At 41.2% G+C, this 13,950-nt stretch overlaps 1 protein-coding gene across 11 annotated transcripts in view; it reads left to right on the top strand.

Annotated features, from left to right (window-relative positions):
- Positions 1-13,950, top strand: part of GRIP1 (glutamate receptor interacting protein 1) — a 351,911-nt gene that overhangs the window by 284,913 nt on the left and 53,048 nt on the right. The window lies entirely within an intron of this gene.

Below are 13,950 nucleotides of genomic sequence, written 5' to 3'. Positions count from 1 at the left end.
AACCAAGATCATGGCATCTGGCCCTCTCAATTCCTGGCAAATAGATGGGGAAGAAATGTAGGTGCTGACAGATTTTATTTTCCTGGGCTCCAAGATCACCACTGATGGGGACTGCAGCCAAGAAATTAAAAGATGCTTGCTCCTGGGGAGGAAAGCTATGGCAAATCTAGAGAGCATACTAAAAAGCAGAGACATCACCCTGCCAACAAAAGTGCGTATAGTCAAAGCCATGGTTTTCCCAGTTGCAATGTATGGCTGTGAAAGATGGAGCATAAGAAAGGCTGAGTGCCAAAAAATTGAGGCCTTTGAACTATGGTGCTGGAGAAGACTCCTGTGAGTCCCTTGGACTGCAAGGCAATCAAACTGGTCAGTCCTAGAGGAGATCAACCCTGACTGCTGTTTAGAAGGCCAGATCCTGAAGTTGAAACTCAAATGCTTTGGCCACCTAGTGAGAAGGAAGGACTCCCTGGAGAAGAGCCTAATGCTGGGAAAGATTGAGGGCAATAGAAGAAGGGGACGACAGAGAATGAGGTGGCTGGATGGAGGCACTGAAGCAGTAGGCGTGAGCTTAAATGGACTCCAGAAGATGGTAGAGGACAGGAAGGCCAGGAAGAACATTGCCCATGGGGTCACGATGGGTCGAACGTGACTTCACAACTAACAACAAAGATATGTAATGTTGTTCAGGTGCGTAGAGATTCATTATGTATTCATTTATTATATTTATAAATGCCACAGATTATGACTCTGAGCAACCTACAATAAAAATAATAAAATATCAATATAATAAAACAACAATAACAATAATATATGATTGAAAAGGCAAGAATAGAGCATCAGATCTGTTGATTTGTTGCAATAATTTTTTATAGTGACCTGAATCAGCTATGGACCGTTAAAGTACTTAGTAGACGTGGTCTACTGAATATTTGTAAAGCATACTATATTTAATATAAACATAATGTTATCTTGTGGATGACAAATTTCATATTTATTTTATTTTGATTTTTAAATTATTGATAGATCCAGTCTATTTTGCCATGTTGTAGTTTTCTGTCCATGTATAAATTTCATATGAGGACTGTAACATATTGCTGGGATTTCCATTTTCTTAATATTTCACTGCTTTATAAGATCAATATGGTCAAAAGCCTTTTATAGTCAATGAAAAACACATTATTTTTGGATTTCTTTATTATCCAACACAAATCAGCAATAAAGTCTATTGTTCCTTAGCTTTTTCTAAAACCAATTTGGACATCTGGCATTGCCATTTCCATACAGGGATTTAATTTGCATTGGATGTTCCTAAGCATAATTTTCCTAATAAAATGAAATTAAAGATTTCATGTAATAGTTTGCATACTGCTTTCTGTGCTATTGGTATGTAGGCTGACTTCTTCCAATCTGTTAGCCACAATGTCACTTTTGCTGGCATAGTTTGGTTGGAATCTTTACTGATTCTTTTTGTATTGCTTGCCATATTTTTGTAGATACTCCATTAATTCCTGTAACCATCTGACTTGGTAATGATCTAACTTCATCCTGTAATAGTAGAGGTTCTTGTAAATAAGGAATATCTTCTAAAGTGTCTTGTATGCTGAGATCTGTAATGTATAGAATTTCAGTATGCTCCTTCCATTTTCTTTGATTTTCTTTGAATCAATTACCTCCTGTTCTTTAGCATCAGGTCCTGGCTAGGGGAAGGTGAGGGGGTCTGGCTGGTGGGTGGGTGGGAGGGCCGGGACACATCCACAGAGAAAAGCCACCCCCCTGCCGGCCGAGCCTCTCATCTACACTGCGGTCATGTATGATTGCATAGAAGGGGCATCGGGCAGGGAGCTTGGGGGGGTGGCCAGCAGGGGGGAATCAGAGCTGCCATCTCCTCTCCGCAGTGCAGCCCCATCAGTGTGGGCAGAGACGGCCCCGGGACGGCCAGAAAGGAGCCCTCACCTGGTGTGGCCCTGTCTACATGGTGGCTCTGACAGGGGCAGGGGCTGCTCCTGCTGCTGCTCTGAGCCACTTCACTGGCCAACCACACAAGGAAGTAGGAGGCGGTGATCCCTGCATTGCCAAGCCCAGCTGGTAGCAGATCTGGAAACAAAGCTATGCTGCCCATCCTCGCGCTGGTGGAGGCAGCAGTGAGGGAAGGTGAGCTGTAGCACACACACACCTCTCCCCGCTGCCACCCCACATCATTGTGCACACATGGCCCAGAGGTGCACACGGGACAATGTGGGGTAGCAGCGGCAAAGGGTAGGTGCATGCCAGATCCCGCCTTCCCCCGCCACCACTGTCCCCACCAGCACGAGGATGGGTGGCACAGCTTTGCTTCTGGATCTGCTGCCTGACACCATCAGCCCCCCCACACAGAGGCCAGCGAGCACATTGGGGCTGACAGTGTCCGTCAGCAGCCACAGCATGCTGGCTGTCCTGCATAATGGCAAACTGGCTCCCTTCCGGCTGTCCTAGGGCCGTCTCCACTCACGCCTATGGGCCTCCTTGGCCAGTTCACCATTATACAGGACAGCCAGCATGCTGTGGCTGCTGATGGACACTGTCGGCCCCCATTTGCTCACTGGCCTCTGTGTGCAGGGGCACACTATCTGTACTTTGGCAGTAAGAAATCCCAGTAACCTGCCCAGAAAGGAAAATTTGTATTATTATTTTTTTAGAACTAGAGCAGAATAGGAGAAAACAGAGAAGTTGCTGGACTGAAGAACAAGTTGAATTGAAAATCTTCACACGGTCTCAGAATTAATTTATTGGAATTTCCAGAAGAAATGCCTATAGCAGGAGCCCCATCAGTGTGGGCGGAGACGGCCCCAGGATGGCCAGAAGGGAGCCCAGCCATCCACTCGACGCCTCTGACAGGGGCGGCTTCTGCTGCTGTTCTGACTGGGCAACCATGCTGTTGTGATTCAGTGTCAGCCTATGCTCCCAGCAGCTGAGTCCAATGAATCTGGGGAGGAGAAGGAGGGGTTTGGAGAGCCTTTGGTGTCTGATGCACTGCAGGACTCTCAGCCTGGCCCCTCCAGTCATGTTCCTCATGACGCTCAGCTGTGTGAGTACGAGGTGTCGGACTCAGAAGAGTCACAGCTGAATCTGTTCAGAGACGCTAAAAGCAGAAGGCAATCCAGCAGAGCAGAGCAGAAAAAATCAATGAGACAACTCAGTGAAAGGAGAAGGCAGTGAGAAGCCATGCCTTGGGACTGATAATAAAAGGGAAAGGTGTGGGTGGGGCTGGTTGCTAAAGGCAACCATTTGGAGACATTCTAAGGGAATCCTGGTCTGTTCTTGATTTGTTGTTTTTGTTGTTGTTAGCTGCAAAGTTGTGTCCAACCCATCGCGACCCCATGGACAACGTTCCTCCAGGCCTTCTTGCCCTCTACCATCTTCTGGAGTCCATTTAAGCTCATGCCTACTGCTTCAGTGACTCCATCCAGCCACCTCATTCTCTGTCCTCCCCTTCTTCTATTGCCCTCAATCTTTCCCAGCATTAGGCTCTTCTCATTTTTTGGTGTTAGTTCTATAAGGTGCTGCAGAGCTTCATAGAACCGGTCAATTTCATCCTCTTCAGCATTAGTGGTTGGGGCATAGACTTGGACTACTGTGATATTGAATGGTTTGCATTGGATTCGAACTGAGATCATTCTGTCATTTTGGGGATTGTATCACAGTGTTGCTTTTCCCATTCTTTTATTGACTAGGAAGGCTACTGCATTTCTTCTGAAGGATTCTTGCCCACAGTAGTATACCTGATGGTCATCTGAATTAATTTCACCCATTCCTGTCCATTTTAGTTCACTGATTCCTAAGATGTCAATGTTCAGTCTTGTCATCTCTTGTTTGACCATGTCCAGCTTTCCTTGATTCATGGATCTTACATTCCAGGTTCCTATGGAGAATAAATCTTTACAGCATTGGACTTCCCTTTGACCACCAGATGCATTCACAGCTGAGCGTCCTTTCGGCTTTGATCCAGTCGCTTCATTCTTTCTGGCGCTACTAGTACTAGCCCTCTGCTCTTCCCCAGTAGCATATTGGACACCTTCTGACCTGAGGGGCTCATCTTCCAGCGTCATATTGTTTTGCCTTTTGGTACTGTCCATAGGGTTTTCATGGCAAAGATACTGGAATGGATCACATTTTGTCAGAACTCTCTGCTATGACCTGTCTGTTTCGGGTGGCCCTGCATGGCATAGCTCATAGCTTCATTGCATTATGCAAGCCCCTTTGCCACGACAAGGCAGTAATCCATGAAGGGGCTGTTCTTGATACTTCTGTTTAACTCTTGTTTGTTGACTCTTGTTTGATATTTTGATTCATTTATTGAAGGAAATATTCTGTTGCTTTTTTGTTTGAACTGTAAATAAATTTGGGTTGGGTTTTTCCAGCCTATTGACTGTAAAAAGGAAAAAGGGGTTGTCCCTGACACACAAACAGGGGCGGTCATAGGTTGGAACATAACACATGCGAAGAAGAAGGAGCAGCAGCTGGTGCATGACATCCACTGCCTCATCGGGCTGCCAGTGACCAGCCAAGGCAGCTCCAGACCCCCAGCTGCCCCTCCACCACTTCCTGCTTGCTTGCATGGTTGACCAGTCGGAGCAGCAGCAGAAGCTACCCCCATCAGAGCCGTTGAGTGGATGGGCCCAGGCCGGGCAAGCGCTTCCTTCCAGCCATCCCAGGGCTGTCTCCGCCTGCACTGATGGGGCTTCATGGCCAGTTCACCATTATGCAGAACAGCCAGCATGCTGTGGCTACTGACAGACACCGTCAGCCCCCATGCGCTTGCTGGCCTCTGTGTGTGGGGGCCAATGGGGTCAGGCAGCAGATCCAGAAGCAAAGCTGTGCCACCTATCCTCACGCTGGTAAGGACAGCAGTGGTGGGGGAAGGCAGGATCTGGCATGCACCCACCCTTTGCTGCTGCTCCCCCACATTGTCCTCCATGTGCCTCCAGGCTGTGCATGCAGGACAATGTGGGGTGGAAATGGGGAGGGGTGTGTGTGTGCCACAGCTCACCTTCCCCCACCACTGCCTCCACCAGCACAAGCATGGGTGGCACAGCTTCGCTTTCAGATCTGCTGCCAGCCACGCTTGGCGATGTAGGGATCACTGCCGCCACCTCCTACTGCCCTGTGTGGTTGGCCGGTCAATGGGCTCAGAGCAGCAGGATGAGCAGCAGCAGCTGCCCCCGTCAGAGCTACATCTAGACAGGGCCCACACCAGGTGAAGGCTCCTTTCCAGCCATCCCGGGGCCATCCCGGGGCCATCAATGGGGCTGCCATGATGCAGGACAGCCAGCAGGCTGTGGCTGCTGACAGACACCGTTGGCCCCCATGCCCTCGCTGACATCTGTGTGCGGGGACTGATGGTGTCACACAGCTGCTGCCCCAGCCCTGCTTCACCTTGCCTTGCTCCGCAACAATGGCACCCCTGCCCTGCCCCCTGCCTGACCCCAAAGGATGAGCTCCTGCCCATCACCCCACCTGCCATAGACCCCCTGGATTTCCACCAACCCAGCCCGGCCCCATGGGCGTTCCCCCCACAAGCAACATTGAGGTAGCCATGCCCACTCTGACCACGCCTACCCAGTCTGCCCTGACTACTGCAGCCACACCCTCCCAGTGGGCCATGCCCATCCAGTGGGCCACGCCCCATGCCCCCCCTGAGGGCACCACAATGCTGATACGGCCCTGGCACTTTGTGATAAATAAGTGGGTTTTGGGTTGCGGTTTGGGCACTCGGTCTCTAAAAGGTTTGCCATCACTGATCTATAGAGATCCCAGTGGGAATAGGGCCCATCCTTAATTCAAACAGAGATGGCATCTTCATGAGGGGTAGGAGTGCAGCTGTCCTTCTTCTGGGTACAGAATTGTGCTATCTAACCTAAGAAAGGAGGCATAGAATCTGGTAAAATTCAGCAAGCTGCTCTCCTGTTTTCAGCTACCATGCTCCTGCTGTGTGAGAGAGTGAGGCATAAACTATACAAAATGTAAATAAACTGAGCCAGTTTGGTCTAGCAGGAACCAGGCTAGAAACTAGGAGACCGTGAGTTCTAGTCCCACCTTAGCAATGAAAGTTAGGTGGATGACCTTGGGACCTCTCTCTCTCAGCCCAACTCACCTCATAGGGTTGTTGTTGTGGGTAAAATAGAAGGAGGAAGATATCTTTGGATAGGTTTGCTGCCTTGAGTTATTTGTAAAAATAATAAAGACAGATATAAATAAATAACCTGAAATATTGCTGGTATATTCCACAGCCATAAGTCTGAGATCTCTGGTTTAAATAAAGCTTCTTTTACTGTTAGCCTTAGCAATTCAAAGTCTGTAGAAATGTTTTAATTCATTTTTATGCCAGACCTTTCAGTACCTTTCAGAAGTGTGAATAGCTGTAATGTTAAATTTAATTGTTCCAATTACTGTACTTCTAGAGCTGTAAACTATGTGTCTCATGGAGACATTCTTTATTACTTTGAAATACTTAATTACTACTGCCTGCTTGGGAAACATTGCAAAGTTTTCATCCAAAGTGAAAATGTGTCTGTCATATTTAATTTTTTCAGCCTTGACTCATCATGTATGGAGTCTAGCCATGATATCTAGGACTTTTACTAATCTGTGAAATAGGAAGGGTGCTCTCTAGAATAGCCTCTGCTATATGTGGGAATGTCCCTCCGGACTTCTTTAAGAGGCTATGTGGTATTGTCTCAACTGGATCTCAGATATATTAATAGCTTACTTCTAGATGGAGGCTTGTCAGCAATAGTCTTTCAGTTAAGACTATAAAGCTCAGTTTGTTTGGACAACTACTTCTTCATCTCCAACCTTCCTTTCTTAAAAGAAACAGATTATTAGAACTCTTTTTGGTCAAGATTCAGGCCTGGACATCAGATTTAAGTGGGCTTGGTTGCACAGTTGGTGATTTGGGAATGGAAAGAAGGAACTGGACAGGAGCAATTCACTTCTCCTGCAACTATCCTTCACTTGTCTGCTTGGTAATAGCCTACTAATTGAAACTAGACTTCTCCCTGCTCTGGTTTTATTTAAGTAATTATTTAAAACAAAACCTTTTGGAGATCATTTCTAACTGAGAAAATGTCAATTGAATTGATTGATAATGATTGATGGAAGTGAGATATATCCTATTTGTTGCATTATTTATATCTTTTAAAAATTCCATAAATATTTTTTGTCTATACTGTGGATGTTTTAAATGATTATGTTCACTGCTAGGAATATTGATTGAATTATAATTATATATAAATAGAAAATATTATAATAATAGAAAAGTTCCAGGTTTTGAGACTACTGAGCTACATTAATGTACTTTTCTCCTGCCATTGAATTGGGAGGAAAATATCTGGGTAGAAAAAGGGGTTCCCCATATATATGGTTGGTAGCTCATCAGCAAACAGACTACACAGTGCCACTAACCTGTCTTTATTTCTATAGACAGAACTATTGAAAACCAGTATGTAATTCGGAACCAGAGAATTTGCTTTCTTAAATTAATAATAAGTACAATGGTATCTTGGTACTTGTCGTTAACAATGAGTACCAAACAAACCATGCGACTTACTACATTATATGACCGTGTTTTTTTGCCAGGAAGGACTTGCTGTCTGTCCCTTTTCCTAAGTCAGGGACTTACTGTCTGCCTTCTGTGGCCTTCCCTGCTTCCTTTGGCAGCAACCTTCCTGACATGGCTGACTTCCTATCTGTTTTCCATTGCCATCCTACTCTTCCTATCGCAGCACATCAATTGCCAAACAAGAAGTACTGGGATAACATTTTCACGTTAAAATGCACCGAGTACCAAATTCCAGTCGAAGCAGTCGAGTACTAACATACTACTGTAGCAATTTGAATAATATGAATCTGTATATGCAAATTCACACTAATTAAAGTATCTGGAATCTTTATTTTATGCAGTAATGGAATTATCTACTTTCGATCATATATTTGTTCTATATTTGACCTAACACAAATACAATGATTCCAGAGATAGGTATAGTTTACCTAACTATATTTATTTAAATATTGATATAATTCAAATGAAGTTTTTTTTTACCTGGATCTACTAGATAATTGCTCACAAATTGTGGAGTGTTTTTACAATATTGTATAGGGCCTGTGGTATATGTCTTAGTCAATAGGCCTCAACACTAATGTGTATATTTAGGATCGTAGTTTAAATTTCATTTGATCATTTTCATGGCGTCTCAAAACAAAATCAAAGAAGCTTGTCAAGGGATGGAAAACACATGTCCCAGGGGTGTCAAACTCAATTTCATTGAGGACCGCATCAGCATTGCGGTTGCCCTCAGGGGGCCGGGTGGGTATGGCCTGGGTGGGCGTGGCCTACTGGGTGGGTGTGGCTAGAGTGCCTATGGCCTACTGGGTGGGCGTTGCCAGCTCTACATCATTCGCATCAAGGGTACCTAAGGGGGCCTGGGCAGGAGTGGGACAGATCTGAGGGTCTCTGGCAGAAGGAGGGTCTCTGGGCCAGGGCCAAGGCAGCGGGGGCCATTCCCTCACTGTTTCCAGGATGGCTTCGCGGGCTGCATGAAACCACTTCGCGGGCCGCATCCGGCCCCCGGGCCTTGTGTTTGACATGTCTGCTTTACTGGACAGTGCTTATGAGAATTGAAATTTAAATGTAAATGTAATGGGCTAATTACCTGCTATTAAATAATTTGTATACACCCAAAAAATTTACCTCCTGTTTGATGCAGTTAGTGCTTTGATTAACTTGTATGAAAGCAGCAAATAGTACTACATCAGCCTGTTTTTCTTCTACACGTACAGTAAGTTTTGCAGTCAGGATTCAATGAAACTTTGAATGATCCTCCCTTCATTACTGTCAGGCTAGGAAAGACACTAAGTCAGAAACATTAGGGATGGGGAAAAGGAAGAAAATAACAGGGAAATAAGGTGGAAATAGAGCTAAAGTCTTTTGTCTTTACATACTAATTCAGCTACCATTATTCATGAAGTTAAGAGAAGGAAGAGAATTGGAAACATGACTACAGCACATAATTAGACTCTGTTTCCTTCCATTCGTAGGAAGCACAACAGTTCCCAAGCAAAACTGCAGGCAACAACTTAGGGTAGGTTATGGAGAAAGCTAATTTTTTAATTATTGGCTTTCACATCTAGAATAATTATTGTCTCTTACAACTCAGAGCAATTTAGTTTAACAGTCAGAATAGAAAGGTAGGGCATATAATCATAGCTAGAATTTCTTTCTTTGGATTACTTTCCTTGAAGAGATTTCTATATATTTATTTTGTCCCTTTCCTTCTACCTCTAGTTGTAAGTATTGATTTTAAATAATAAACAATTGTTCCAAAAATTGCAAAACTACCAATTGAAATTATTTTATGAGCTCTTTCTATTTTTTATAGTGGTATGCACTTTAAGGTGAGCTTTCAAGGCCAGCAGACATAAAATCTGACATTCCCACTATATTTTAACCAAGAGCCATTAATTTCCTTGTCCCTTTCAGCTATACTATTTGTTCCCCAGAAATTGCAGTGAAAATTCTGATTTCTGTAAAGCATTTTCTGAAAGTCTAAATTTTACATTTACTTTTCAAAGTAGAGCATATTCATTCCTGTTTTTTTAATTATATGTTAGGCTAATTTTGTTCACAACAAACCACATTATTTTTTTTAATTATTTGTTTACTAACTATACTAGACAACCCATGCCCTGTTGGTTCATCATTTTAGAGATATTTCCTTACCTAAGGAAAAAAAGAATGGCCACAGGTGGATAAAAAAGCAATGGGAGTGGGAACGATTTCTGACTTCCTACTGGCTTCCTCATTGAATTTCCTTGTGAGACACTAGCAGGGAGCATCAGAAAACTTCCTGCCTGCCTGCCTGCCAGTTATCAAGTAAGCACTCGCCTGTATTGTGAAAGAAGACAGATTAGGCATTGGGAATAAGGAAAAAATGAGCAAACCATTCAGAAGGAACTTTCAGAAAAGATTTGACAGTCTGCTAAAAGAGGAAAGTGTAAGAAAGAACCTCAGAATAATCCTGCTTGGTATTGCTTGGTATACATTAGGGCAGAGGGAGACTTTCAAGAATCTGTCATTCTACCTTATAAGAAAATTTTTGGTATTCCTGAAGGGCTGATTTCTTTGATTATAATGGAAGCCACCTCTAGATACAAGTAACTGAGCTTTTATTGTGTAGCTTATATTCTGACTTTTACAACCAAGAACTTGTAAGAATAAATCTAACTTTGCAATATTTATTTCTTGCACGTATTCTACTTAGAGTCATGTCCAACTCTAAAGGGCAGTGCTCATCTCCATTTCTTAGCTGACGGAGCCAGCGTGGTCTGAAGACATTTCCGTGGTCATGTGGCCAGCATGGTTATATGCCGAGGCACATGGAATACTGTTACCTTCCCACCAAAGTGGTACCTATTTATCTACTTGCATTTGCATGCTTTCAAACTGCTAGGTGGGCAGGAGCTGGGACAGGTAATGGGAGCTCATCCCATTGCGTGGCACTCAGGTCTTGAACCCAGGCTGTCAGCTTTCCTGCTGACAAGTTCAGTGTGTTTAACCACTGAGCCATCACACTCCCTGATATATAACTCTTTTTAAGGTACTTGATGCATTAGGTTTCACATTTAATTAACCAAGTAAAATAGATAGAATGCAAACTGTTGACAGGGAATCAGTGATAGCTTTGACATTTCACCTTCACAGGTAGAGTTTCTGATTTTCTCACAAGATCTGAGATACATAAAAGGTTATTTTGATTAAAGAAACATGAATTCTGCCAAGTATGTACACTGTTACATTGGCAAAAACAAATGCGAACAAAAATACTATACATAGGCATCAGCTCCCGAGAAGTGGTCAATATCAACAATGTACAAGAAATAGGGTAACATGGGTATACTGTATAATATTTAAATGCTTATGCAGTTTTTCTGAAGAAACTGACTTCTCCTATCCCAGCTGAATTCATCGAGGACTCTAACTTCAGAGAATATGGGAGTTTGGCACAACAATTTAAACGTGCAATGCAAGTTTAGGAAGTTTACCTTTGCAAAGTGCCTTCTACAGTAATTGCTGAATAACTATATTTTGTTTTCACGCTTCTGAGATACTTTGTAGGCAGTGTTGTAGAAAATATGTGTACATAATACATTAAGTGATCTAATGTGTTGAGTTTCAGTTTTAATCGCTGCAGTTTTAATCACTGCAATGTAATCCTTATATATTTAAAGTCTGAAAATGGTTTCATATTTGTAGGAATGTCTATAGAATATTATCAACAAATTACCAGTGATTGCAGAAGCTATAAGATCCTGCATTAAGTTCTCCAAATTGTCAGCCCAACTCTGACAAGCTAGCACTACATAACTCTTATTTCTATACAGATGAACATGAAATGCTGCTCACTTACACTGTAAAGTAGATGTTTTGTTCAGTGTTTTTACTTGTAAGAGAAATGCAATCTTCAAAAACAATAGATGACATAATTCTAGTAGCCTTGGGCAATAGTGGCAGAGAAGAATGGACTTTGTAACAGGACTTTCCTTGTCATCCAAATTCTGTAATAAATTCTGTGGAGCACATTCATCTGGAAACAGAGATTTGAATCTGTCAAGATAATTTTGTTTACCCACATTTTCTATATCAGTAAATAAGCTGCCTTTCCAGAATACTCTTCAAAGGGTTGGAGGAGACCATCACTTTCTTTGGTTTCACAGAAATGAAATTTGCATTCTAATTCCTATTTGAGTGGAATGCTGAAAGTATGTTTCCTTTGTCATGATTAGGTTGCTTAAGGGAAAAGGTATCCTGTTGTTTGATTAAGAAACCCAGGTTGTTATTAGCAAGCTGGAAGCAATTACAGGGTCTCTGGGAAGCTTTAATCAAGTCTTGTGTGCTGATTGAGATGTAGTGTGCAGAAGTAGGAAAACTTAATAATAAAATAAATTCTATGAGTACTTTCCATGCCCATAGTTCATCAGCATATATTATACAATTACATAACCAATACACATGATATATGAATGCTTTAGTCAATCTGTAAATATATTAATAATTTAAGTATGTTTTGTGCATGAGTAATTTATATATTTATTATTCATGTTTACAATAATGTTTTTTACTTGTACGTGAAAAACTAATCTGTCTTGGCTTTGTATTTATTTATTATCTATTGCCACAACTGTTTTTTCTTAATGTTTCGGTAGTCTGCATTTACTTCTTGCATTTTAAAAGACATCAGAAACGTAGCTGTATAAAGTCTAAACACATTTTTGAAATTTCTAGGAAACCCTGGAAATAACAAATTATGTGAAGCAATTTATGGTTTATTTGTGTTTCTGTTCCTGTGGAAAAGTTTGCACATTCTGCTGAGCTAAAATTTAATTATGCCTCTATTTTTTTCATCTAGAAGTATCTAGAAGAAACCATTTTTATCATAAGAAAAATGCCAAAATCCATATCAAGATAGTAAAACTTCATCTAGCAAACTCAAAGATCATAAATCCAACTCTCTAAAAAGAAAAACTGGGGGCCAAAAATTGTAGCCAACTTTTTCTAGTGACTTAATTTATTATAGCCATGTTTCCTTTGACTATCTCCCCTCCCCTCCAAAAGGACTTTTTAAATAAATAAGATTCTGGCTGCACAGAACTTGTCCATTCATGGCTAGATGGTAAATAAAATCAGAGGTAGAAAAAATCAGCCAAAGTTCTGCATTACAGAGAGGTAATATTTTGTATGCTGTTTTGTGACTTTTGGAGAGGAATATTCTAAGACATTTTCTGCTTGAGTTGAAAGTCCAGTTTTCAATTTGGCAACTGATGCCTGATCCCAAAATAATCAGGTTTTAGCACGATTTTCTAAAAATGTAAATGGTATATCAAAACAAGTCAAATATATTTTATTATGGCGATCATGGATCAGCATGTTAAACAAAAAAAATCAGAAAGATAAAATTAATGAGTTCATATTGATATGTTTGCATTATTTTTTGCCATTGTTTTCACTGCAACCACACAGAATTTGGTCACTGATTTTCTAAAAATGTAAATGGTATATCAAAACAAGTCAAATATATTTTATTATGGCGATCATGGATCAGCATGTTAAACAAAAAAAATCAGAAAGATAAAATTAATGAGTTCATATTGATATGTTTGCATTATTTTTTGCCATTGTTTTCACTGCAACTACACAGAATTTGGTCACTGATTTTCTAAAAATGTAAATGGTATATCAAAACAAGTCAAATATATTTTATTATGGCGATCATGGATCAGCATGTTAAACAAAAAAAATCAGAAAGATAAAATTAATGAGTTCATATTGATATGTTTGCATTATTTTTTGCCATTGTTTTCACTGCAACCACACAGAATTTGGTCACTGATTTTCTAAAAATGTAAATGGTATATCAAAACAAGTCAAATATATTTTATTATGGCGATCATGGATCAGCATGTTAAACAAAAAAAATCAGAAAGATAAAATTAATGAGTTCATATTGATATGTTTGCATTATTTTTTGCCATTGTTTTCACTGCAACTACACAGAATTTGGTCACTGATTTTCTAAAAATGTAAATGGTATATCAAAACAAGTCAAATATATTTTATTATGGCGATCATGGATCAGCATGTTAAACAAAAAAAATCAGAAAGATAAAATTAATGAGTTCATATTGATATGTTTGCATTATTTTTTGCCATTGTTTTCACTGCAACCACACAGAATTTGGTCACTGACTTGGTGATAGTATGGTTGGAATCTGAAAGATGATGTTTGGGGTAATATATATTCTTCAGTCCTTCCTGGAAGATGTTTCAGCAGGATATTATGTAATCAGTGCAAATATGTAAAAATTGCAGTAAAACAACACATGTTGGATGATTTCTGTTTTCCCAGAGTTATATGCATA

This window comes from Vipera berus, assembly GCF_964194415.1.
Source record: "Vipera berus genome assembly, chromosome: 6".
NCBI classification, from domain to species: Eukaryota; Metazoa; Chordata; class Lepidosauria; order Squamata; family Viperidae; genus Vipera; species Vipera berus.
This window is presented reverse-complemented; position numbering and strand designations above follow the sequence as displayed.